Genomic DNA, 25,903 nt, shown 5'->3' on the forward strand with positions numbered 1-25,903 from the left:
AGTTATTGGATATTGTCAACTTGGCAATATGGAAACTAGTAAACCATACATGCCTTACATTCAAATTGTCATGCAGGGACATGAGTTGAAACTATTTTCAGGAACAACTTGTGGTCAAGAAGAGAGTTTAAGTACCAGCAGTACTGCTTTGTTAGCCAGGGCAGTGACTGTGGCTCAGAACAGGGATGTTTGGGGGTGAAATTAGGGCTCATACAGAGACATAGACACTTGTTTTGCCTTGCTCTATCTGCAAATTGAACATGAAAGGGAACTAGTGGTGGTACATGGTACCCTCTGCCATGTATCATATGGTGGCTTGCAGAATATGTATGTAGATGTAGAACAGGTATCATCCTGTCGATTTCTTAGCATTCTGTACGGGTATTTTTGTCATGGTGCTGTTGGATGACGGGGAAATTAAATTTGTAGAGTTAGAGGATTCTGCGGACTAAGTTGCAAGATAGTTTTTAAATGGGCCTGCATTCAACAGCATCAGGGAGATAATGGATCTTGTTGGCCAGAATGAGTTGCACAAGTTAGTGCATCCCAATAAAACACTGGGGATTTTAATTGAGTTTTGTACTTTCAAAAGGCAATGACCAGAGTCTCTCCATTGGGGCTTGATTCATAGTACAACAAATACAATGGACAATTTCTGGGTTATGTAGACAAATTGAAACAAATAGTATGTTACAAGCTGAAATCACCAAATAACAGAGCTAGTAATGCAAATGAAAATAATCAAGTGCATATGATAAAAGAAAATAAAGCATTTGATGGACACAACCATAACTGGGATGGCAACCAAGGCCAAAATAGTAATAAAACAAACAGTTTCAGGACGACAAAAATCAGGGACGATTCCATGAAGAATCAAAGCGGTTGCAGGTGACAGTTCGGTCCACAAAACTGCCAAAGTTTTATGTACAGGGAGATACCAAGCCAAGTAATGTACAGTGATTTTAGAGGGGAGAAACAACTAATAAGCAGTCAAAAAAACTGGTCTGCATCCCACTTAAGGTCCAAGGCAGGATGACAAAATTTGCAAAGGAACAGACGAGGAGAAATAGTGATGATGACAGCATGAGGCAAGTAAAGAGCTAAATTTATGTACATGGACAGCATTCTTGGAAGAACTGTGGGCTGGTGTTGACAAATCTGGGAACTGGCAAAATAAAGGCAAGATTAAGAGTTAAAATGCTAGCTTAAATAATGATTCTTTTTAATCATTTACTTGAATGAGCTGAATCAAAGGAGGATGCCAACTCAAGTAGCAATATTGACATTGCTGCTTTAAATAACATAAATACGTGTTTGTGGTGCATGGCAGGAGGTAGGTTAGAGCGTTGTACCTCAGAACACTTTTCATGCTTTAGCCTCTAGCTAATCCTGTAATAGAAGTTTAATATGTTTTCTTATTCTGTTTAGAAATAATAACATTCACTTTATGTGTGCAGCAGGCTTTTCTGAAATTACAAAACTTACTCTGAAAAGGTAAGATTTTTCCAAATGTGAAAAATTGTTTAAAGGTACAATATGGTCAATTACCTAAGAACAAATACACTACTCAAATTTATAACTGCTGCAATCAAGAAAATCTTGCCAAAAATGTGTTTGATAGTGTGTGTGTGTGTGTTACATTATTACTCTACTACACACCAATAATCAGTAAGTGAAATCAAATTAATATGGAACATTGTCAAACAGCAGTTATAATTTAAAAATATTTTTAAATAGAAGCTAATAGAAACTAACGCTTTTTTCTGTTTTTGAGAGAGGAAAAACTATTAAGACATTAAATAAACTCTATTCATTTTCAAATATCATGTGTTCCATGATGTTTCAAGATGCAAGATGGTCCATGACTTATGAAGTATGGCTTAACTGTCCACACATTATGTATCTAGTTTTAAAAATATACCTATATAAAGTAAGGAATAGGCAACCACTCACCTATAATGGCCTGATCCATGGAGCATGGTAACAGACATTTTCAGTATCATTTAGATTCATTACTAACTGGTCTGTTTCATTATTATGTCCTCTTTTATTATGGAAGGAAACTGTTTTGTTTAACTTTTGCACATTTTTAAAATTATTAGGTATCTGGGTAATTTCAGTGAGCCCAAGTACTGGCAGTCTGGGCTGCTAATCTTTTCATATACCCTCTTCCTCTGCAATGAAGGATACCAAAAATCCTCCTGGAGTGTAGAGGTCTTCTTTAGTCTTAGCTTCATTACTCTTGTTGTTGCTGCTGGAGATTCCAATAATTCTGACTATCTAGTGTGTTAAGTGTTATCAGTTAAACACAATAACATCTTTTGTTTACTCAGAACTGCTGATTCTTCTTTATATCTCATATTGATATTTGCCATGTACGCAAACAAACAATGTTTGTTAATAGCATTCTGCTCTTCATTGAGCCTTTCTAGTTTCATATCACTTCTTTTTCATAATTCTCACTTTCTGCATCTCATAACCTTCAGCATGAAGGACTGGCTGTTGTCAAATAAAGTCAAAAAATTAGGAAAAATTGATGGCATTGCATTTGGTTTCAGCTTTGGATAACATCTTACAAATGTAGATGTTTCGAATAGACAAGGGATCACTACAAACGGAGGAGGGTGTGAGGAACCGCATACAGCAGGCTGCCACACATGACAGGACCAAGAGTGTTTCCTATCGAGCATGAACCCCTGGAATTTCGCAGTTTCAACGAACGGAAGGGCAACAGGCCCAAGATGTGAAGACAGTGGGAGAAACAAATTGTGCCACCAGAAATTCATACACGTGGTTTTGTAAGTGGAAAAACGAAAGCCATTGTCGGTGCTCCAGGAGTAAAGATGATCAAGACATCGCTGAAGATGCTGCTCAGTGAGACAGGTCTGTGGAGAACTGCAATAGATGGCAAAATTGTCAACAAAAAGGGAGCCAGAGATGCCCAGCGGGAGACAGGCCATTATAGGGTTAACGGCGATAGCAAAGAGGACGATGCTCAGGACGGAACCCTGAGGCAAACCGTTCTCCTGGATAAAGGTGTCTGACAAGGCAGAACCCACCCACATGCACATTGAAAACTCGGTCTTTTAAAAATTCCTGAAGGAAACAGACCAGGCAGCCACAGAAGCCCCACGCGTAAAGAATAAGGAGGATACCTGTTCTCCAGCAGGTGTTGTAGGCCTCCTCCAAATCGAAAAACACAGCCACAATCTGGGATTTCCACAGAAAACCATTCAAGACATGGGTGGACAAAGTGACGAGATTGTCAACCGCAGAATGCTGCACTCTAAATCCACACTGTGCATTCATTAGCAATGCTCAGATAAAGTTGTACATGTTAAGCAGAAAGTGCTTGCCCACAAGAGAAAGGTGCTGCAACATCTGAATGTGGATGGCATCTAGCCCTGAGGCAGAGGATTGGGATGAACTGAGAGCAAGATCTAGCTCCATCATAGTAAAGATGGCATTGTAGCACTCACGATTCAGAGAAGATAAGGGTATTGCCCGAGCCTCCTCCACTCGTTTCCGATGGAGGAAGGCAGGGTGAGAGTGGGAAAAGCTCGAAATTTCCACAAAATGGTGGCCCAAGGTGTTGGAGATAGCAATACGGTCCACGATGACATTGTCTGCTATTGTCAAACCGGAAACTGGGGAATGGATCTTGGAACCGGAGTGACATCGGAGGTTGGCTCACATGACAGAGGAAGGGGTGGACCAGTTAAAAGAACTAGTGAATGAAATCTAGCTAGCTCTTTTGCTATCCCGAAGAATGCAATGACACTTTGCATGCATCTGTTTATAATGAATCCAGTTTGCATCGTAGGATAATGGTTAAAAATGCAGAGAGCACATCTCCATGTGTGAATTGCGTCACGGCACGCCTCTGTCCACCAAGGGACTGGGACACAGCATGGTAAACAGAGAGTACGAGGAATGGAACATTCTGCAGCAGTAAGGGTAATGTTTGTGGGATATTCCACCTGGTTATCACAAGTGGAGAAATCTTGTTCTTTGAAGGTCGCCAGGGAGGAGTAAAGTTGCCAGTCAGCCTAAGTAAGGTGCCATTTGTGTGTGCATGCAGGTGGGGTAGGAGTCAGCAAATGGATAGCACACAGGAAATGGTCGTTCGAGTAAGTGTCAGAAAGAACAGACCACTCAAGGTGATGGACAAGCTGGATAGTGCAGAAGGATAGGTCCAAATGGGAATAGGTGTGTGAGAAGTCGGGAAGGAAAGTGGGTGCTCCAGTGTTGAGGCAGTAGAGGTTAAGGTGGTTAAGATCAGCCAAGAGGGCACCTCTTGGACCGGTCCTGGGAGAACCCCAAAGGGGATGATGTGCATTAAAGTCACCGATTAGTGAAAATGGGGGAGGTAACTGCCTGATAAGCTGAAGGAAGTCTGCCCTGGTGCCTGGTGACATCAAATAATGGAGGGACACAAATGATATGGAGGGAAAAAGTCAGGTGGGGAAAGAAAAGGCAAACTGCAACAGCTTTAAGATGGATAGTCAGGGAGATGGGTTGACTATGAATGTCATCCCGTATGAGCAGAATGATGACCCCATGAGATAGGAAGCTGACCTCAGGGGGTAGGTCAAAATGAACCGGAAGGAACGTGATAACTCAAAGCGGTCATGAGGGCGTAATTTCATTTCCTGAAGGCAAAGTACAAGGGGACGCTGCCATGCTAAATGCAGCCATAAATCCTCTTTGTCGTACCGAAGGCCGCAAATGTTCCACTGGAGGAGAGTCACGATGAGGATGAGATGTAGGGGTGTCACCTCAGTGGCTGCTGAGTGACAGCCTGTGAAGAGTTGCTACTACAGGGCATAGAAGCAGGAAGGATCTTGCTCCATGGGTTCCACAGAAGCATCGGCTTGCTTGTGATGTTGGTCTGTGGATTCCAACGCTGAAAAGCGGTCCGTGGTGCACATCGGCATCACAGAGGCTGGTTGGGCTAAGGTATCACGTGGTGACAACGTCAAAGAGCACCTTCGAGTTGGCGACGGAGAAGATTCTTTGCCTTTGGTGGACTTCTTCCAGCCTTTCTGGCTAGTAGAAGACTCAGGTGTTGGTTGGTTGGAGGGATGTAGGAAGTCTCCATGGGAGTACTCCTGTCCTTTGTAGCCTACCGGTTGTGTAGCTGGTGGTTTTGCCCCTTGAGGTGAGTGTCTGATGGCTTGCACAGCTGGGCAGGGGATGGTGATGCTATCTTGATGGTGGGCAATTTCAAAATCTTAGTGCTGAATTGGAGGTCGCATGTCTGCATGGCCATGTCCTTCATGGAGCGAGGGGTAGAAAGAATTGCACTATAGGTGCCAGACAGGAGAACGCAAGGTTTGCAACTAGCCAGTAACATGTGAGCAACTGGGTAAGACACTTTTTCATTACTTGAATCTACTGGAGAGCCCACTCATCGAGACTCACTGGAAAATCCCAAGAGGCTGCGGCATGGCCACCATTGCAGCTGAAACTGCGGGGAGGAGGTGGACAATCGCCCTCATGCGCATCCCTACCACAGGTTACACATTTAACTGGGTGTCAACAAGGGATCATTCCATGTCGAGTCACACAGGCCACGACACCCATTATCTAGTTGTAAACTGAGATTTTGTGTACTGCTTTTGTATCTAATATCATGAACTTCTGCCAATTTTTATTGCTTTATATACATTCTGTTGGCAGCAACTGCTGAAAGTTTGATGCAGTGCTTTACTTCAAAGCAAACTGTAAAAATTTGAAAATTGGCTGCAGTTTTTTAACAAAAAATGGTGTGCTGGCAGTTTTGTCCCTGAATATCCTTTCGGGCATGTAGTTTAACATGATAAAATATAGGGCAACTTGTACATTACATGACATATGAACACTTTCTTACCTCTGCCATAACCAAATTAACTCAATGGAAAAATACATATCATTTTGTTTATAATATTTAAGCATTTTGTCAAAAGCCAATATTGTCAACACTGCACAAAATGATAGTGCTGCAATTTGCATTCATGTTTATTCGGCACTACACTTGTGATAAGACTATTTGTTGCTCAGATAATATTTTTCTGTATGAGAAGGACTTTTCTTCCACCAACCTCATTGCTCAGAGAATAAGTACGGCCTGTTGTTGTGGTGATATCAACTTCACACAGAATGTGAGAGAAAGAAACATCACGAACATCATTATCAGGCCAATAGAAGGATGGGGATGGTCCACGAGGATGCATGAACCTTATTCTAACATCTCCTTCTTCACAATTCACCTTCTCAACAATTCCCAAATACCAAGAAGAGTCATATGCACATGTAACATAGCACTTGGGCTGCACAGTGCATTCTGGCATTAGTGGTGGAAGTGCATATGAGAAATCGTGCACAATACTAAAATCCGTATCACAATTCAGCCTTTTTGCTCCAGTCTTGGTTGGTGGTAATGGCACAATGTGATGCATAGATCGTGTCCCAGGAATTGTTTTTGCACTTGTGAAGCACTGAGAAATAAAATGTCTGACTTGTACCATTTCATCTTTTGAAACAAAGAGCACTGAAATGCCTTGCAGGTTCTTGCGACAGAATTCAAAATACTTGTGAAACTGTAGGTATTTGGTCTTTATAAACTCTTTCCAAACTTGTTTTTGTGACAAGTCTTTTAACAGTGCCACTAATACCATCACAGGGAGATTTGCCATGGCTGGTAGCAAAAGAGGACTATCTGCACTTTATATTGAAGTCATGTTCATGGTAGCAGATATTTCTGAAATTCTTACAATTTTTATATTGTGCAGCACAACCATCAGTGAAATATTCAACATACACAATATGAGTTTCTGGAAATTCATACTTAACAAAATTCAATAAAGTCTACTGAGTCTGGTACACCAAAGCAACTTCATGTTCCAGATAATCAGAAACAATACAAATACTTTTTGCATGCAACTTTTTGTAATGTATATGGACAGTGTGAAGAGTGCAGCTTCCATTGTTCCAATGGTACCCCTGTACTTCACCTTGAACAACAAAATTGAGATTTTCACTGAAATCCATTAAAATCAACACTGATCCTTCATCAAGTGTTTCCTTCTTTATTTGCAGATAATCATATTGTGATTGAGAAATAAAAGAGTGTAGAGTTAGTATTTCAATTTTCTTAATTAGTGTGTCACAGAATTCTGATAGAGAAGTGATTTGAACACTTAAAAGTCATTCTATCATTTGATACCCATTGACTGTACTGTACCATCTCATCAGGATCATAGTCTTCCATTTCATTTTCTACGTGGGTTTGAAACAATGAACTGGTGGGGCATTTTTTCACACAGACAAAACATACAGGCTCAGTTATTTATATCATGTGTTATTACTTTAATTAAATCTTGGTATGTTTCTTTAATAGAAAGGGAATTTAGAAGCAATTTAATGTTTTGGTGGTAAATGCACACACATGCGGTATGTGTTCCTGATGATCCTGCAAGTATACACTGTTTTGGTTGAAGAGAAGCAAATTTTGAGAATCCTACTTTGTCTTCAGGATACAGTTCAGTTAAATTACTTAAAACAAGACACTTTTGTTCATAGGTATTTTTGCTGGTGCTCACTTTGTCTTTTTTCCCATGCATTATTCTTGTGTTTTCGTCATCCAAATAAAAGCTCTTTGATTTTTGCACTGTATCATGTGACAACGTCTTTCCTCTTTTCTGCTCATCCATTGATAAAATTCCCTTCTCCATTAACAGAGCTCTTGCTTGTCATACCAAATATTCAGAAACCTGAAATCTGGAACTGACTTTCTGTTGAGACCATGTTGGCAGCACAAGAGTAAGTAACTGAATTTTTTCACAATTATTTGCATATTCAATTTTCTGTTTGATTTTGTCCATGGGTTCATCATGATGTTTTGCCTTTGCTTCCAGTTCTGTTAAATCACAGTCAGGGATAGTGCTTGCATCAGCAGCCAGCTCAACTTGATATGTACATGAAAGATTAGTTTTCAGAGCCCCAGCTGCTGATTTGATTTTTCGTTTGACTGCTGCATACCGACTATCCAGAGCAACCAAATGCAGCTTTGCACGAGATACTGCTACGCTAGTTAAGCTAGTATTGAGCACAGATTTATCACATTACTGTTATTTATATAGCCTCGTGATGAGTCATCACTTGCTTGTTTTTCATTAATACTTTTGATACAGGTGGGCATATTTTATCCCCAGGAATAATGCTAAAGCCTCTCATTTTGAAAGTCTTTGATGTTTCTAAACTAATTTCACACAATCCAGATGAAACAGCTTGTTTATGGCACTTGAAGGGACCACAGCTAATTTTCTTATGTAGAGATAATCTGCACAGGTACCTGTCTTTGTGTTTAACACATACACACACATGAAACACTTAAATCACAGTATGAATTAATATTGCTTTGCCATAATAAAAGTTGTTATTCTTCATTGGTCAGTTCAATCACGCAAGTAAGGGCATTGTCACATGTATCTTGCAAATATTGTCCAAGGAGACACTGCCAACTTGTACTTTCCACCTTTCTTCAGCCATAAAACCAATATTTGTCATAAACAATTCAAAAGATGATTCGTGTAACCTAAAAAGTAATTAAATAATGAAAAATAATTCTATTCCATTGTTTCATTACAAAAGCGTTTCACATTATTATTGTAACATTAGGGGACTTACTTTTGTTTTCGAATGAATAGTTAAAAACTGCAACAATTTTTTAAGCAATAATTGACTCTGGATACAGCTCAGCACAAGAGCTCAGAACTGCATGCTCAGCGAACACATGACTAAAAACAAAGGAACTGGATGATGCAGAACATATAGTGGCAATAAAACAGTGTTCTCAGATATGATTTGTTCCTAAGAAAATCCAGTGTAGCCAACTTCAGCAATTTAGTGGTGACACGATAGTCATGAATTAGCAACTTCAATTTTCTTTACAATAGCATTACTTTTCACACTTCCCATTATTTCTACAATCTGATTCTTTTTGTGTGAGGAATATTTATCTCTTCCAGAAATTGAACTGTTTTCATAACAGTACAGCAGTGCACTTTATGATAAAATATGTCAAGTTTTCTGGAAAAAAAAATTACTTATAATTGGAGCTAATGTTTGTAATTGTGCCATCCCTGTGGGTTTCTGTATAAATAATTGTCAGCTTCTTAAGGGTACCAAATTTATTTCTGGACATTGATTGTTTTTAGTTATCTATTCTCAGTGGCAATATGTATTATCAGTTAACATTTTACACAATTCTGAGAGCATGTAGAGCCATTTTATAACACAGTTCCAGCCTGTTCAAGATAATGTTGCCATTCTATTATGTGTTATGGTGAAAGGAAAATAGGATGTGTGTGCCCTGTATGGTTTCATTTGTGGATTTTTCAGCTCTCAAAATTCAACATTCTTACACTAAAAAATTAAATGCAAAATAAATTTTAATCATTCTGGGCATCACCCGTTTTATTGCTTTTTACACGTTTCATTATTTTAGTAACTTTTAGTGTCCAGTTGTCATGTCCATTTTTATCAGATTTTCCTAGGCACCTTTTATCCTTTTGACAGACAACATTGGGGTGAGGATGGCCTCAGATGATTAAAGTGTTGTTACTTGGAAGTAACATCCTGTTTTCCCTTTTTAATTGTTTTAATTTAGGAATTTAGCAACAAAGTTCCTTATCTGGTATTTCACACTTTAAGATCCCCTCCCATTCATGTGTAACAGGATGTTTTTGTTATTACAGTTTATACCAGATGATGGAACTTTAAGTGTTCTGAACCCAGTTGTGTACACAATAAAAGATTGTGGATTAAGCAGCTGTCTTGCAGTTTCTTCATTTTTCAAAATAAGCTTTCTTGCCTAATATTACTAGCACCTAGCAGATTTTTAAACCTGAAATATTATTTGTAATATTACAAAATAATTGATTAACAAAGCAAGGTGCATAGGAAAATCCTTCATACCAAAATTAGCATTCTTCGGCAGTACTAGTCTGTCAGTGGTGTTACAAATGCTTACACTTTATACTTAGGGTCCATATAAACCTAGTTAAATCCGCAGAATTAAACAAGGAAAAGCTCAGGGGCTACTGTAATGTGTAAAACAATTCCAGTTCAACATTTTGCTATTTTTTATTTAGTGCATTTTTGCCACAACTGAGTAATACACATGCAAAAATTCCATTGCAGTACAGAGTGAAGGTCTTCAGAAAACTAACAATACTGTACTACTGTGTTTACGTATTCACTTTTACACAGGACTTCAGTGGATACTGATACTTTTAATTATGAAAAGTAGCAATGGCATATTTCAGTTAAAGTTTGTTAGTTTTATATACTAGGATAAAGGTATGAACAGACACAAGGAATGCAAGTCATTTGCTTTCTTTATTAACAACAGTTGAATTTCCATATCACCATAAAAACTTTATGCGTTACTCATTTTTATATGGAAACTTTCCCCAAAGGTCCTATAAACCATTATGTGAGTAAAGAGCAGATCAAGTTCAGTCTTACAGTATGTGTGATCAGAGGCCACACACATAGTCAACACTTCATTGTCAGGTGCCGACTGTCACTGATGATGAAATCCCTTGAAGGTGACTTTTCAGTACGGATGGAGTCTCTCACATCATCCAAAATCCTCAGTAAAGTCACACCTTCCACAATTTTTCCTGTAACATTTCATTTGTTAGCCAAACTATAAACATATCATTACACAAATATTACTTAACTATGCATGACATTCTACATTTTATATCACTCTGTAAGGGTGAATCCTGGGTAACAGGAAATGGCCTGCACTGAGCAGCTGAATGATACAGAATTGGTGCACAAGGTATGAAGCTTACTGCAGCTCAGCAAGAACCACAAAAAAAAAGACTAATTGTAAGTATATTATATAGATATTATGTCCATAACAAAATTAAATAGTATTTAAAAGTTTTACTTTAATGTGTGGAAGAGAAAGAGGGAGTACTAATACTAACCAAAATTAAATAGTCCTGAGAGGGGCATTTTTTTTTTTTTTTTTTTTTTTTTTTTTTTTTTTTAACATTTGACAACATTTCACAACAGTGGTAATTTTCAGTATCAACCATTTTCCAGTTCATTCTGAGCACATTACAGGTTATGTAATCAGCCAATCACATCATCACATTTTCAATGTGCGAACACACAAACTATAAAAAAATGTTAAGCATAAAAACTGAATAAAGTACTTGTTTCAAGTAATGTACAAAATTTACAGTACCAAGCAAAATGATGCTGTAATATACCTGTAGTGCTGAGGAAACTCAAGGCACTGGTTTCCCCGGAAGGCACAGTATTGTAGTCACAGATCTGCCGGGCAGGAAAAGTTTACCCGCTTCAACAAAAAACTGATACAATGTTTCCTTCTGGCAATGTGCTCAATGGAATGTATGCTCAACTAGGTAGTCCACGAAATGTTTGATCTTCCTGTCATATCATGGGATGGCCCCTCTTAACATCCCACCACATTATTCTCTCCACGTTCTGTGTGTGAACAGAACGCTCTTTTGGATCTACGAAGTTCAGATTGTGGTTCACTATGAGGTACTGAAAATCTTCAGGACCTAGAGTGTTGTATGGACTGAAGTAGTCGCTGACAATCGTCGTCCCAGTGAATCTTTTCTTTCATTATTCTGACCCACACTTCCCAAGTCCGAAATTCAACGGGCTCAAGGAAGTAATTTTTTGACCATCGCTGAATTGCACCAAACACCTAGTTTCCATGGATTTTATGGCCTTCGTTGTGTTTCCTTTTCCCAAATTTTGCCTCATCTACTTCAACAGTGACTTCTGGGCCCCCTAATAGTTGAAAATTGTTTATCGTCCACTCAATACACACTTTATGACAGAAGGAAGTCCAGTCAGTCACTGATAGCATACACATGCTGATATTTGTGACAAGCCTCACCGTCTTCAGACAACATATAGAAACTCACATGCTGCAGAAGTCTTGAGATTTTTCACACCATTCGGGCATGATCAGACCATGTACCATTTCAGGCACTCCACCTGAATGTGCACTCAACATTGACCACGCCACTACTGTTCTGCACCTTCTGTCAGCAACAGCACTGGAAAGAATCCTCATTTGGCAAGAAATTGCTTGGTCCATGGCATCTAGGGAATTCCAATGATCATGGAAGTATACATTATGGTCCACTCTGCTTCCATTAGTCCTTAAGAAATTACTTCATCCAGAAGGCAGCCACAACACTCCATATTAAGACTGAACAATGACCAGACAGATGGTAATCGCCTTCAAATGATCTCAAATTTCAAAATACGTCACAGTACTTGATATGGTATGGACAGTGTCGAACAGTAACATCAAATATGTCTCAACCAGAGCAACTGCTAGAGATGTGCTGTGAAGTAATCACAAGTATCAACTCTGCTTAAAAATGGATGCTTTCATGAAACAGGAAATTAATAATTTAGATTATAATGAATAGTTGCGTCCACCAACTGAAGTTATGCTCTTAGTTTCTTGCCTATCCACACTATCGGAAATTGCAACATATTCTGGAAAACAGATAATGATTCATGACAAGCAAGGTTATACATTTCACTGCTCTGCCATGAGCTACACAAGATTTTCACCACAATCGGGTGTTTTGCTTTCACACTAGGGGGCTTTGCCAATTAACAAACGTGTCTTCCAACATAACATAGACCCCTGGCTATGCCACAGATCAGTCTGTCACCACAACCAGATTTTCTCTGCCAATTCAAGCTGTGGTCTTGCTCCCCAGCCAAATCACACACTTGGAAATCGCGAGATATTCGGAAAATACAGCCGAAAACAGACTAACCACACTCCTGGAAATCGCGACCACTTCTTCACTCCCAGCAATTTAACCTTATATTACTAAATGCTCCTAAAATTTATGACTGTAATTCATACCAATTCACAGTTCCCATCAACATTTTGAGCAGTAAAATTTTCAGTATATAGTGCATGTAAGACAGGACATTTTGTCTTTATTTTCTATGTGACATACCACTGGAGATCTTATAATTGTAATTAGTGAATAAACTACAAATTATGACCTCCTTTGAATAAAATATGGAATAGTAAAATTTACATTGCCCCCTTAGCATCCTAAGACTAAGTTGTGTTGTTACGTCCAAGCCATACCATACCCTTAGAAAATGCAATGCGCAAACCATGACATATAGTGTATAAAACAGCCATATACTTCTCACAAACAAGAATAGCAATGTCATTGCTTCATTTACATCAATTTAAGAGGTTATCTTACATCCCAACCTAAACACCTGCCTAATTGGGGGGGGGGGGGGGGGGGGGGGGGGGGAAGCAGCAAGCAATATTTGTGATAATCAAAACTCTATATCTGAAGCCATGGCTTTACTTATTTTTATATTGTGCGTACATTAATTTGTGTTTGCACGTGACAAAATAGTCATGTAGCAATTGGCTGAACAGATCATGTCTCCTATGCTCTCTATTACTGGCTAACTAGATCATGTTCAAAATTTTGCAAGAAAAGCATACTGCAAATTCTATTTCACAATTTCTGAAGCTATCATACCAGTATATGGGGCAGGGAGGGCTCTAGAGGTGCAGTGAAGCCAGTCTCCCTAAAGGAGTAAACCCGATACAAATCCAGGCCCTCCAGGTTGGGGGTTGATCATGGGGGCTAACAACTCCATATCGGAAAAAACATATTGTTACAAAACTCAAAGATAGGAACAGCCGGACTGATGAACAACCCACGCAAGGAAAAGGAAACTGTAAACAGAAAAATGATATATACTTTTCTACTTGGAATGTAAGAACTTTGAACAAATCAGGAGCTCTACATGGACTCAAACAAGAGTTGGAGAAATACCGTATAGGAGTACCAGCAATTCAAGAAGTCAGATGGAAAGGAGATGGTATCATAAGAAGTGGTAATTACACAATTATGTACAGTGGAGGAGACAGTGGTATAGTAGGTGGTACTGGCTTTCTTGTAGACAATAAGTATAAAGCAGCAGTCATAAATTTTAACCCTATAAATGAAAGGATGAGTACGTTGAGAATAAAGGCCCACTCCTTCAACATCACTCTAGTATGTGTGTATGCACCCATGGAAGATAATGAGGATGAAATGAAAGATTAGTTTTATTGTCGACCAGAACAGGAATTAGAAGGCATACCAACGAATGGTGTATAAATAGTGATGAGTGACTTCAATGCAAAAGTGGTAAAAGAAGAAGCCTTTAGAGAAACAGTAGGAAATGAAAGACTGCATAAGGAGTCGAATAAAAATAGACAAAGACTTATAGACTTCGCCATGGGCAATGCAATGGCAGTGAAGAGTACACGGCTCCAGAGAAAGAACATAAGGAAAGCCACATGGCACTCTCCAGATGGTACTATTTTTAATCAAACTGGCCATGTGGTAATGGACAGGGGACATGCATCTGACAGCCTTGAAGTTGATTGTTGCAGGGGGGCTGACTGTGATTCGGATCATTATATGGTAAGAGTGAGATACAGACAATGCATAGCAGACTATAGATCCAGAGGGAAGAGAAAAGCTCAACGAAGATACAATGTTTCCAAACTGAAAGAGAAGGGAGTATCCGAAAAGTATGAAACAGAACTGCAGAAGAAGTGTGAGGTTAAACAAAGCCAAATTCTGGAAAGCATCAAAGGGAAGTGGAGTATGATTAAAGAGGCTCTACAAGAACCTGCAGAAGAAGTTTTGGGTTTAGAAGACAGGGGGAAAAGGGCAGGACGGTATGATGAAGATTGTAAAAAGGCAGTGGAAGAGGGAAATGAGGCAAGGAAGAAAATGATAAACAGGACAACAAGACCTAATACAGAAGAATTCATGAAGAAAAGGAAAGAGGCAGATAGGATTTGCAGAAGAAATAAATGAGAATTAGAGAGGAGATGGATTACAGAACTAGAAGAAGAGTATAATGATCAAGAAGTAAGAAAATTCTACAAGAGAGTTCAGGAACTGAAGAAAGGCTTCCAACCACATATGGTATTCTGCAGAGATAAAGAAGGAAATTTTATAGGAAGAGAAGAACAGGTTCTAGGTCGAGGGGCTGAATATTTCGGTGAGCTGCTGAATGTCACTACAGAAAGAGAAGTTCTGGAAGAAAATGAAACAGAGGGTGACCACCGTGGCAGAATGTTAGTCAGGATGAAAGACCTGTATCTATACCAACAATAGAGGAAGTTAGGAAGGCAATTAAAAGCCTAAGGAATAATAAGGCTCCAGCAGAGATGATCAAGGGTGGAGGCGAACATCTAAAACATTGGCACACCAGCCAATAATGGAAATATGGGAAAAGGAAGAAATGCCAGACCAGTGGAACATTGCCATTACATGCCTGATTCATAAGGAGGACAAAGCAAACTGTGAAAATTATCTTGGCACTGCTTTAGCCAGCATGGTGTACAGAACATTAGCTAAAGTCATTGCTATGAAACTTGCACCAATTACAGAAGAAATAACTCTGAGACTACCAGTGCAGTTTTTGACGGGGCAGATCAACAACTGACCAGATCTTCATTATAAGGCAAATAATGGAAAAGTGTTATGAATATAATGTGAATGTACACCAGCTTTTTGTAGACTTTAAACAGGCTTATGATAGTGTTAAAAGGAAAAAGCTATATGACACCTTAATGGAGATAGAATTCCCAAGTAAACGTAGACTGGTACAAATGACCCTCACTGGCACAAAATGCCAGGTAAAAGTAGGAGGAAAACTATCTAAAGAATTTGAGGTCAGCCAAGGGTTAAGACAGGGTGATGTATTATCCAAGCTACTCTTCAACATAGTGTTGGAGAGAGTGATGCGAAGGGTGGAGATTGATAACCGAGGTGGCATTCTGTTTAACCGTATGCACCAAAATCTAGCTTATGCCGATGATGTGCGTTTGCTGTCTAGAAGTTTGAAAGAAATGGAAGAAGGATTTGGCAGACCGAAAAAGGAGGCAGAACAGCTGGGACTTAGACTAAACTACACAAAAACACAGGATCTCTTTGCTTCCAGGGAAAATGCTGTTGTTAAAGCGAAATATATTAAGTTGAACAGAGGCAATTATGAGAGATGTGAGAAGTTCCAATACCTGGGAGTGCTGGTTATGGAGAATAGCAGAATAAGAGAAGAAATAAAATCTAGGATTGCTGCAGGAAATAGAGCTTACTGGGGCCTGACCAAGACCCTTCAGTCACGTAGCCTGAGCAGAAAATCGAAGGTGACTGCCGATCGAACAGTCATAAGACCGGTGGTAATGTATGGCTCAGAAACATGGACAATGACTGTAGCAGAAGAAGAACTCTTGAGAAGATGGGAGAGGAAATTATTAAGAAAGATTTTTGGAGCCGTGTATGAGGTGGTTGGTGACTGAAATTAAGTGTAACAGATTGAGATGGCTGGGCCATGTGAGCGAATGTTGGAGGATCGAGCTGTCAAAAAGGTTTACACAGGAAACCCAGGTGGCAAAAGGAGCAAAGGAAGACCCTGGAAATGATGGCTGGAGGATGTGGAAAATGATCTGAGAAAGATTGGAGTCAGGAGATGGAGGAAACGAGCAGAAAATCATCCAGATTGGGCTGTGATCATCAGAAAGCCCAAGGCCCTACATGGGCTGTAGCACCAAGGAGTAAGTATCATGCCAGTATTTTGAGGCTTTCATATTTATACTTGCTTATGGTGCAAATATGCACTTTCAATGCTACAGTGCATCAAAGATCTATCCAAGCCACTTCCTTTTCTTTCTCAGTTTGTTGTGCTATGGTGCCATGAAGTCTGACACCCATATATAAAAATTTAACTATTACAGCTACCCTTATCACACCATGTTACGCCAGGCAACAGTGCTTTACAAACATTGTACTAGCCATCCGCTACGCAGTATTGAAGAAGAAGGGCACTGCGTACCAAAATGACCACAGCTTTCTTCGCAAATTATATTTTAACCACACTTAAAAACATTCTTGTATGAATCTTATGAGTAACTACAGTTAAAGTTGTAGCTTTGGACATTCAGAAATGTCAGTGTGAACAGGAAAGTGTTTCTAAAAGCAAATATTAGAGCCCTACTAAATTTAGAATACAATAAGTACGTTGCTTTTTGTGGCTAACAAGAATAAATATTATGCTATAATCTTGAATTTAAAACTCTGTTTAGGCAATTTAATTTTAGTTATACTAACTGGAAATCTACAAGACAGACTGCTTGTCTTGATGCTATATTTACAAAAGTTAGCAGAGATTTAATGTGTTCTGATGTAGATGTTTTTGCTTTCCCAGATTCTGATTCAGTTTGGGTAGAAATAAGTAATCTTAACGTGAAGTATAAAGAGCTCAAAGAGCTTAAAGTAGACATTAGAAGACCAATAACACAGGAAAATATTTCTAATTTTATTGTTTCACTTGAGAATTATGAATGGAAAGATTTGTTCAACATTAATAGTCACTGTTCTGCTAATATAATCTTTGATAGGTTTTTCAAGCTTTCTTAAATATTTTTGAGACCAACTTTTCTCAGTATAACACAAATAAGCATAGGCCTAAGGACACCTGGTGCATGACATTTAAAGAGTTCAAAAGGATTATAAACATGCAGTCAATGAGGCTAAGAAACAACATAACTTCTTTAGCATAGAGTCATCCAAAAATAAATGCAAGAAATCACAGAGTGCAATAATCCCAGTACCCAAAAGCAAACAAAAAAGAGGTTGTAGCTGTATGACCAGCTGAATTTAATAACTTTTGTGTACAGTCAATGAAATTTGTGAAAGCACTGTTAGGCCTCATGAAACAGTATCTGATATTAGAAAATGGCATAGTGTAAGCCATGCATTAAAGACAATTTTTTTCTCAGAGGTAACACCAGGAGTTGTTTTAACTATGGTAAATAATTTTAGGCCTTCTGGGGTGTGTGGGTGTGTGTGTGTGTGTGTGTGTGTGTGTGTGTGTGTGTGTGTGTGTGTGTGTGTGTGTGTGTACATATATATAAGGTGTTAATTTTTTTTATCAAGAGTTGTGCCCATTTGTAAGAAGGGGACAGAAATTGCCCCTCTAGTTGTCACCCAGTATCTCTGACACCAGCTTTATCAAAAGTTTTAGAATCTGTTATCTATTACCAGTTATGTGATAATGATATTCTCTCTGCACCACAGTTTAGCTTTAGGAAGGGGAAACCTACTGTTCATGCTATTGACTCTTTCATTAAAAAGGTGCTTAGTGCTTATGGAGAGAGAAACTTCACTCAGGCTACTTTTTGCGATCTTAGCAACACCTTCAGCTGTGTAAAGCATAACTCGCTTCCCACCAAATTAGTTTATTTTGGAATAATTAACAACAAAGTAGGTAATAATTTTGAACCATTTCTTAATAACTGTAACCAAATTGTGTGTACTGAGGAGGATAGTTCACAAATAGTTGGAATTCAGCGTGGTGGGCCACAAGGTTCAGTTTTGGAACCATTGTTTTTTTTTTTTTTTTCTAATGAGAAATGATTTGTCATTTTATATAAATGCTCACTCTGTTCTCTATGTTGATGTCGTGTGACTAGCGTCTCCCGTCAGGTAGACTGTTCACCGGGTGCAAGTCTTTCAATTTGACGCCACTTCGGCGACTTGCACGTCGATGGGGATGAAATAATGATGATGATTAGGACAACACAATACCCAGTCCCTGTGTGGAGAAAATCTCCGACCCAGCAGGGAATCGAACCCGGGCCCTGAGGATTGACATTCTGTTGTGCTGACCATTCAGCTACTGGGGGCAGACTCTATGTTGATGATAGTACATTTTTCAGTATCAGTTAACACTTTAATACCCTTCAAACTACAGCTAAATACACCCTATCACAAATATCAATCTGGTTTCGAGCTAATGGATTCCTCTGATCACAGGGTCCTGGGTTCGATTCCCAGCAGGGTCAGAGATTTTCATCTGCCTAGAGATGACTGGGTGTTTGTATTGTCCTCATCATTTCCTTGTCATTCATGAAAGTGGCAAGACTGGACTGAGCAAAGGTTGGGAATTTGTACGGGTGCTGATAACCACGCAGTTGAGTGACCCACAAACCAATCATCATCATCATCATCTAATGGATTCCTACACAGTGAGAGTAAAACTCCACAGTTATTTAGTTTAAGAGATTTGCCAGCAGAAAATTGTTGTCTATGGGGGTGTACAAACTGCCTGTTGGTTTCTGTCTCAGGTTCTTCAGCCAATGTTCATCTAATGAATTAAAAACATTTCGTCAGCATGAGCGGTTGGCATTGTCAAAGTTTAACCCCCCATTTCTGGTGGTGAACTGGAGCAGAGTTCATGACCGAAGGCTATATGTACCTAGCGTGTCAACATCCAAGGGCTTCTCCGAGCCATTTCTGGTGAGGTTCTCCTCTTGCTACTTGCAACGGTCATTCACTGCAGAGCAGGAAGCCAGGATTCATTTACCTTGGGCTCTCTTCTTTCTTGTTGGAGCTATTCGCATGTTTGTTTATTTCTATTGCTTCTCTGAACAAGCAGGTGTGATAGTTCTTCTCTACAGCCAGAACTTCCATGTTGGTGAATTTTACTATGTGGTCGGTCTCACACAGCGCGTGCTCTGCCACAGCCGATTTCTCAACCTGTTGTATCACTTACGTTCTGTGATCCTAGTGTTGACTGATAATCCAATCATTCCAATACAAACTTTTCTGCATTAGCATGGTATGCGGTATAGTCCCGAAATTGTAAGTGGGTCCCTTTTATTGTTTGCCCATCTGAGGCACCTGTTGGCCTCCTTTGTTGGTTTGTAAATAATCTTTACGCCGTGTCTGCACAATATACGGCTGATTCTGTCTGGCACTCTGGGAATGTATGGCAGAAAGGCCGTACTTGACGTTTCTTTTTCTGATGTGTCACTTCACCGAGTGTTTGACTCTGTTATATTTCTGATACAACTTGTGGAGTACCCATTGCTCTTCAGAATACTTTCCAGGTGTTGCATCTGGCATCTGAGTTGCTGCGGTTCATGTATTCATCTTGCTCGCATTACGAGCATATTAATCATGCCGCTTTTCTGGCTCAGGTGGTGATTTGATAGCTTGTGCAGGTATTGGTCCATGTGTGTCGGTTTTTGATACACGCTGTGTCCCAAGTTCTCACCACTCATGTGGTAAACCATGTGATCAGCACATCAGGAAATGGTAGTTTTTTGTCCTCTTCTACTTCCATGATAATTTTTATGTTGGCATGGAGTACGTTCAGCTGTCTTAGGAAGTCACCGAGCTGTTCCTCTCCATGGCTCCACACAATGAAGGTATCATCGACATATCTGTACTACAGCTTAGGTTTACAAGGTACCAAGTCCAGTGCTTGTGCTTCAAAATGTTCCACAAAGAAGCTGGCCACCACTGAAATAAGAGGACTACTCATGGCAACGTCTTCCAGCTGTTTGTAGAAGTTGCCATTCCATACGAAATACCTCTTGGAGAGACTTGCACGAAAGAGCTTTGTGATGTCTTGCGGGGTAAATGGAACCCATGTACTCCAGAGAGCCACTGAGTGTCATTTTCATAAACAAACAACATCAAAGCTGATCAGGATGTCATTTGGTGCAAGATTTAGCTTCTTCAGCTTCTCAATGAAATGTCCTGAGTCCTTTATGTCTGTGTCAGTCTTCCCCACATGCGACTGGAGCCTGGAGCAGAGAGGCAAAGTGTTTTGCCAAGTTATACATTAGAGCTAGTGGAACATTATTCATATGGACCTATGGTAATCCATACAGCTGAGGTGGTAGGGCTTCTGTGCTGTGCAGGTTCCTCTGCAAGTACATACGTATAAACTGGCAAAAGACTTGGCCTCTCTGCTCCAGGCACATGTGGGGAAGACTGACACATCCATAAAGAACTCAGGACATTTCATTGAGAAGTTGAAGACACAAACTTGCGCCAAACGACATCCTGGTAAGCTTTGATGTTTCTTTGTTTATGAAAGTGCCCCTTATACGCGGGCCACTGAAACATGTCACTCAAGGTCATTCCCCAAGCGCCATAAAGTTGGCAATATAGCTGACAGACAAGTGAGGAACATGAGGCACTGCATCTTCTGAACCAATAACAGAACCAAAAAAATGCCAGTTTCGACGTTGACACTACTATGTTGCTGGCTTCCATGTAAATATTGTTTGTTAGTACGCAACCACCTGCTTTTGTGTTGTGTTGTGTCATGTTGTGTTACCGCCTCGACTACAGTTTCTGTTTATGAAACAATGTCACCAAAACAATGTCGTTCACCAAGCAATAATCTGTTGCCCCGTGGAGTGCCATTAAATAGTCAGGCTTGGGAATTGCTACGGAGGACACACGAGTTTTAAGAGCATGAAAAACAATTTGTTTCTGTTCATGAGCAAGTGTTGATTTCAGCTGATAAAGTTTTAGAGCGTACCTCGAAAACTGTAGGACTCAGCCAAAGAACAGTTATAATAAAATGGGTGCTACTTCACAACTTGCAAGACTCTGAAGTAAACAGTGTGGAAGACAGTCCCTGTGGGAAAAACAGTGTGTTTTCAAGTACCCTGGAAAGAAAAAAAAGCAGCGTCGTCCTCTTAAAGATATTGATTCTTTCCAATCCGATGCAATTCATCGGCACATATATGGATATTATAGAAGGAAAGAATACCCCCACAATAGCGGAGTTGCTAATTTATTTAAAAGAAAGTGAACTTTTCTCATGGGGGAAAACTTACTTACGATGGTGTTAAGAAGTATGGGCTTCCGTTTTAAAAAGTTGGGTGGACGAAAACTGTTACTCAACAAAGCTCATGTTGTTGCAGCTCGTTCCATTCTTTTTTTCTTTCTTTCTTTTTTTTTTTTTTTTTTTTTTCACAAAATTGTAGGAAAGGGCATACACTCAGTCATAAGGTTAGATGAAACACTGGTCAATGCTGGAGAATCAGTCGAGAAATGCTGAATAGATGATATTCCGAATAGCAGCTGACATCAGCCAACAAGAAGAGGATCCAGATTAATTGTGGCCCATGCAGGATCTTCCAATGGCGTTGTGCCTGTAGGACTTTTAGTTTTTCGATCAAGAAAAACCAATGACTATCATGAGGATGTGGACCACCAACGGTTTTGGCAGTGGTTTAAAAATTTGTTGCTCCAGTTTAGCGTTCCGACAGTGTTTGTGATGGACAATGCGCTGTACCATTCTGCGATTTTAGATAAAACTCCTCACCACTAGTGACTGTAAAGAAACTATAGTGCAGTGGTTGCAGGCAAGAGACATTGCTGCGGACATAAGCATGACAAAGCTATTGTTATATTCAATCGTGAAGCAAAATAAGCCTGTGACGCCTAAATACGTTTTGGATGAAACTGCAAGCAAACAGGGTCACTGGGTAATTAGGCTACTGCCTTATCACTGCCATTTTAATCCAACTGAATTGGTCTGGAGTGAAGTCAAGGCATACATTAGAAGTAACAAGACTTTTACCATAACAGTAGTGGAAAGGCTGCTACATGAAGATCTTGCTACTGTAGACACTACCTTATGGAGGAAGAAAGTAGACAATGTTGCTAAACTCATAAGAGAAGCACAGGCTTACACATGATTATAAATGAAAACTAACAATTAATGACTTCTCTTAATGATGATGAAGAAGACAATGGTTTTGGCACCAATTCCAATGATAGTGAAGGAGAACTGGAGAGAATTGACATCGTAAATTGGTGAGTGTAAATGTATTAAGAATTAATTCTTTCTCTCTGCAATCGAGTAGGCTATGCGTGTTTTGGTTTATTTCTTTCTGTGAGCATGGATAGCGTGTTCTTTGGTATGCTTAGGCTTACATTATTATACGACTTTTTACATGCAGCTATTATGGTAACAATTCAGAACAACTTTTCATAGATATTGTCATTAACTTCGGGTGTTTTTACTTCCCGGTTTCATATACTATCAAAAGCTTAGTCTCCATCATCGTTATCTCCATTGTTAGAAAAACGTACTTTGCTGTACTTACATATAAACGTCGATTCTAGCTTACATTTACAAAATGTACTTCAGAGTTGTTGGCAGCTATTGCAACCTCACAATCGGAGTATAGCCAACTACACGCGAGCTGCCAAGCTACATATCGGTTCCATTTTTCCCACAAGACACCACAAAGCTCTTTGATTCATGTCTCACCGCGAGCTATTTCACATAAAATGGCAACTTCTATGAACAGCTGGAAGGCTTCTTCGTGGAAGATTTTGAAGCACAGGCACAGGACTTGGTATCTTGTAAAACTAAGGTGTGGTACAGATACTTCGATGATACCTTCGATGTGTGGAGCCATGGTGAGGAACAGCTCGGTGACTTCCTAGGCCACTTGAACAGCCTCCATGTCAACAGAAAATGTACCATGGAAGTAGAAATGGACAAAAAACTACCATTTCTAGGTGTCCTGGTCACAAGGGATTGTGAAAACCTGGAACACAGTGAGTATCAAAAACTGACACACATGGACCGATACATGCACAAACCATCAAATCGCCACCTGAGCCAGAAATAAGGCGTGATTAATAAGCTCGTAACACGAACAAGACTAATACGTAAGCCGCAGCACCTCAGACATAGAATACATCACCTGGTTTGCATGAGTACTCCACAAGTTGTATCAGAAGTATAACAGAGTCAAACACTCGGTGAAGTGACACATCAGAAAAAGAAACATCGAGTATGACCTTTCTGCCATACATTCCCAGAGTGATGGACAGAATCGGCTGTAAATGGCGTAAAGACTATTTACAAACCAACAAAGAAGGTCAAAGAGTGTTCAGATCAGCAAACTATAAAAGGGATCCCACTTGCAATTTCGGGAATATACTGCATACCATGCACATGCAGTAAAGGTTATGTTGGAATGCCTGTACAATCAATCAACACCAGGATCACAGAATGTAAGCAACATATCAGGTTGCGGCATGTAGAGAAATTGACCGCAGCAGAGCACGCACTATGTGAGACTAACCTTGTATTAAAATTCGCCAATACAGATGTTCTGGCTGCAGAAAAAAGCTATAGAAATATGCAAATAGGAGAATAGTCTCAACAAGAAAGAAGAAAGCATCAAGGTAAGTGGATTTTGGCTTCCCATGCTGCAGCAAACGACTGTTGCAGGTAGCAAGAGAAGAACCGCACTGGAAATGACCACAGAGAAGCCTTTGGATGCTGACGCACCAGGTACATACAGCTGCAGCCGCAAACTCGGCTCCAGTCCACCACTGACAATGGAGGGTGAAACTCTGATAATGGCAGCCACTCATGCTGGTGAAAACGTCAGAAAAATCATCAGGCAAACATTGGCCAAAGAACCCAAGACAGAGGCCTACAGGTAGTTTGTCAACAAGTGGCCACGAAAGCCTTCACAATTCTATGGTGGTTTACGTGTTAAGAAATTTAAAAAAACTCATGCACCTGTAGCATATGTAAGATCATCCTGTTTTTTTTTTTTTTTTTTTTTCACAGTATTATGTCATATGGGCTTTTATTTCGGAGCAAAAGCACCCCTGTTCAGGATATTCCGGTACTTCAATAGAAAGTTATTAGGATTATTACAAACTCTGGGAAACTTGCCCACTGCAGACCATTGTTTACTGACCTAAAAAATTAACTGTAATAAACTTGCACATTTACACAGTTCTTATGTATACAAAGAATAACTTATTAGAATATCAACTTCGACTGGATTTGCACTCTCATGACACTAGAAATTATAGACATATTGACATGCCTTACTGTAGATTATCTACATTATTGAACAGCTACGAAGTGTTGGGTATGACAATGTTCAACAAACTGCCTGTTGAATGGGTAGCAGCTACATTCGACTTATTTAAGCAAACTGTACAGTTGATTATCGATTAATCCTTTTTTACGCAATTCATAAATTTTTATGAATGTGAAAATGCGACAGCACAGTAATAATAATTTGGAGTGTAACACAATTTCTTTAACACTGTCAATACGAGATGCTTTGTTCAAATTGTTTTGGCCTAAATATTGTAGTTTATTTGAAATTTGTTATAATTTATTGTAGTTTTCGCTTTTATAAACAAACCTTTTTTGCATATGTACTGTATATTTATGGTTATACGTTTGTGGCTTGACGTTGTTTATAGCTGTAACAGTTGAACGACAACAAAATTTTAATTATTTCATGGATAAGGATATTTGCGACTTCAAAATAGAATCGAAGCAAGTTCGTCAGTTACTAGGCCGTTAATACAAAGCAAAATCTTTATACATGCACTGAAATAAACTCCGTTTAAAACTATGTCAAAGCAACAAAGAATAAAACTCGACAAATGGACTAAGAAACTACTGTCCTTAACCAATTGATGGGATACATAAAACTGCCTAAAGAATTTGTGCATAATAAATTATTGATTACATGAAGGTATTTACCGTCTGATGACTGGAATAAAACACTTCTTTATAGGTTGTAACAACGTGCTCGTCTTGCACATGTGATCTTTGATTTTTTCACATTTCGCTGTACTTTATGCACTGTCCACAAGCGTGCCTACAATCTCTCTCCATAAACTCATTATCGTACACGCTACATGCGATCAATGCCATTAACAAATCACAAGTGGCTGTCGCCATACTTAAGTGACGTCACTTGCAGAGTAGCCCGTGGCCAAACAAGTTACGGCCTGCCGTCAACAGATGGCATTAGAGTGCAGACTTGAATACCCTTGTGACAAAAATTAAATTTAGAAGCACAGAAGAAAAGAGTAGGTACAATATTTGACAAATTCTATTCCAAAATAACTATTGTTTTAATCATTAGCACTTTTATACTTATAATTTTACTTTACGAACAGATATAGAATTTATACTTACTACGACA

At 39.3% G+C, this 25,903-nt stretch overlaps 1 long non-coding RNA gene across 1 annotated transcript; it reads right to left on the bottom strand.

Moving 5' to 3' along the window:
- Window positions 1–10,103: 10,103 nt before the first annotated feature.
- LOC124555561 lies at window positions 10,104–25,657 on the bottom strand. The gene is made up of 2 exons (XR_006968562.1): window positions 25,456–25,657; window positions 10,104–10,670 (listed from the first exon to the last, which is right to left on the bottom strand). It is a non-coding gene; the product is annotated as an uncharacterized LOC124555561 (long non-coding RNA).
- Between the last annotated feature and the right edge of the window lie 246 nt (window positions 25,658–25,903).

The sequence above is a fragment of the Schistocerca americana genome, chromosome X (assembly GCF_021461395.2).
Source record: "Schistocerca americana isolate TAMUIC-IGC-003095 chromosome X, iqSchAmer2.1, whole genome shotgun sequence".
In the NCBI taxonomy this organism is placed as follows: domain Eukaryota; kingdom Metazoa; phylum Arthropoda; class Insecta; order Orthoptera; family Acrididae; genus Schistocerca; species Schistocerca americana.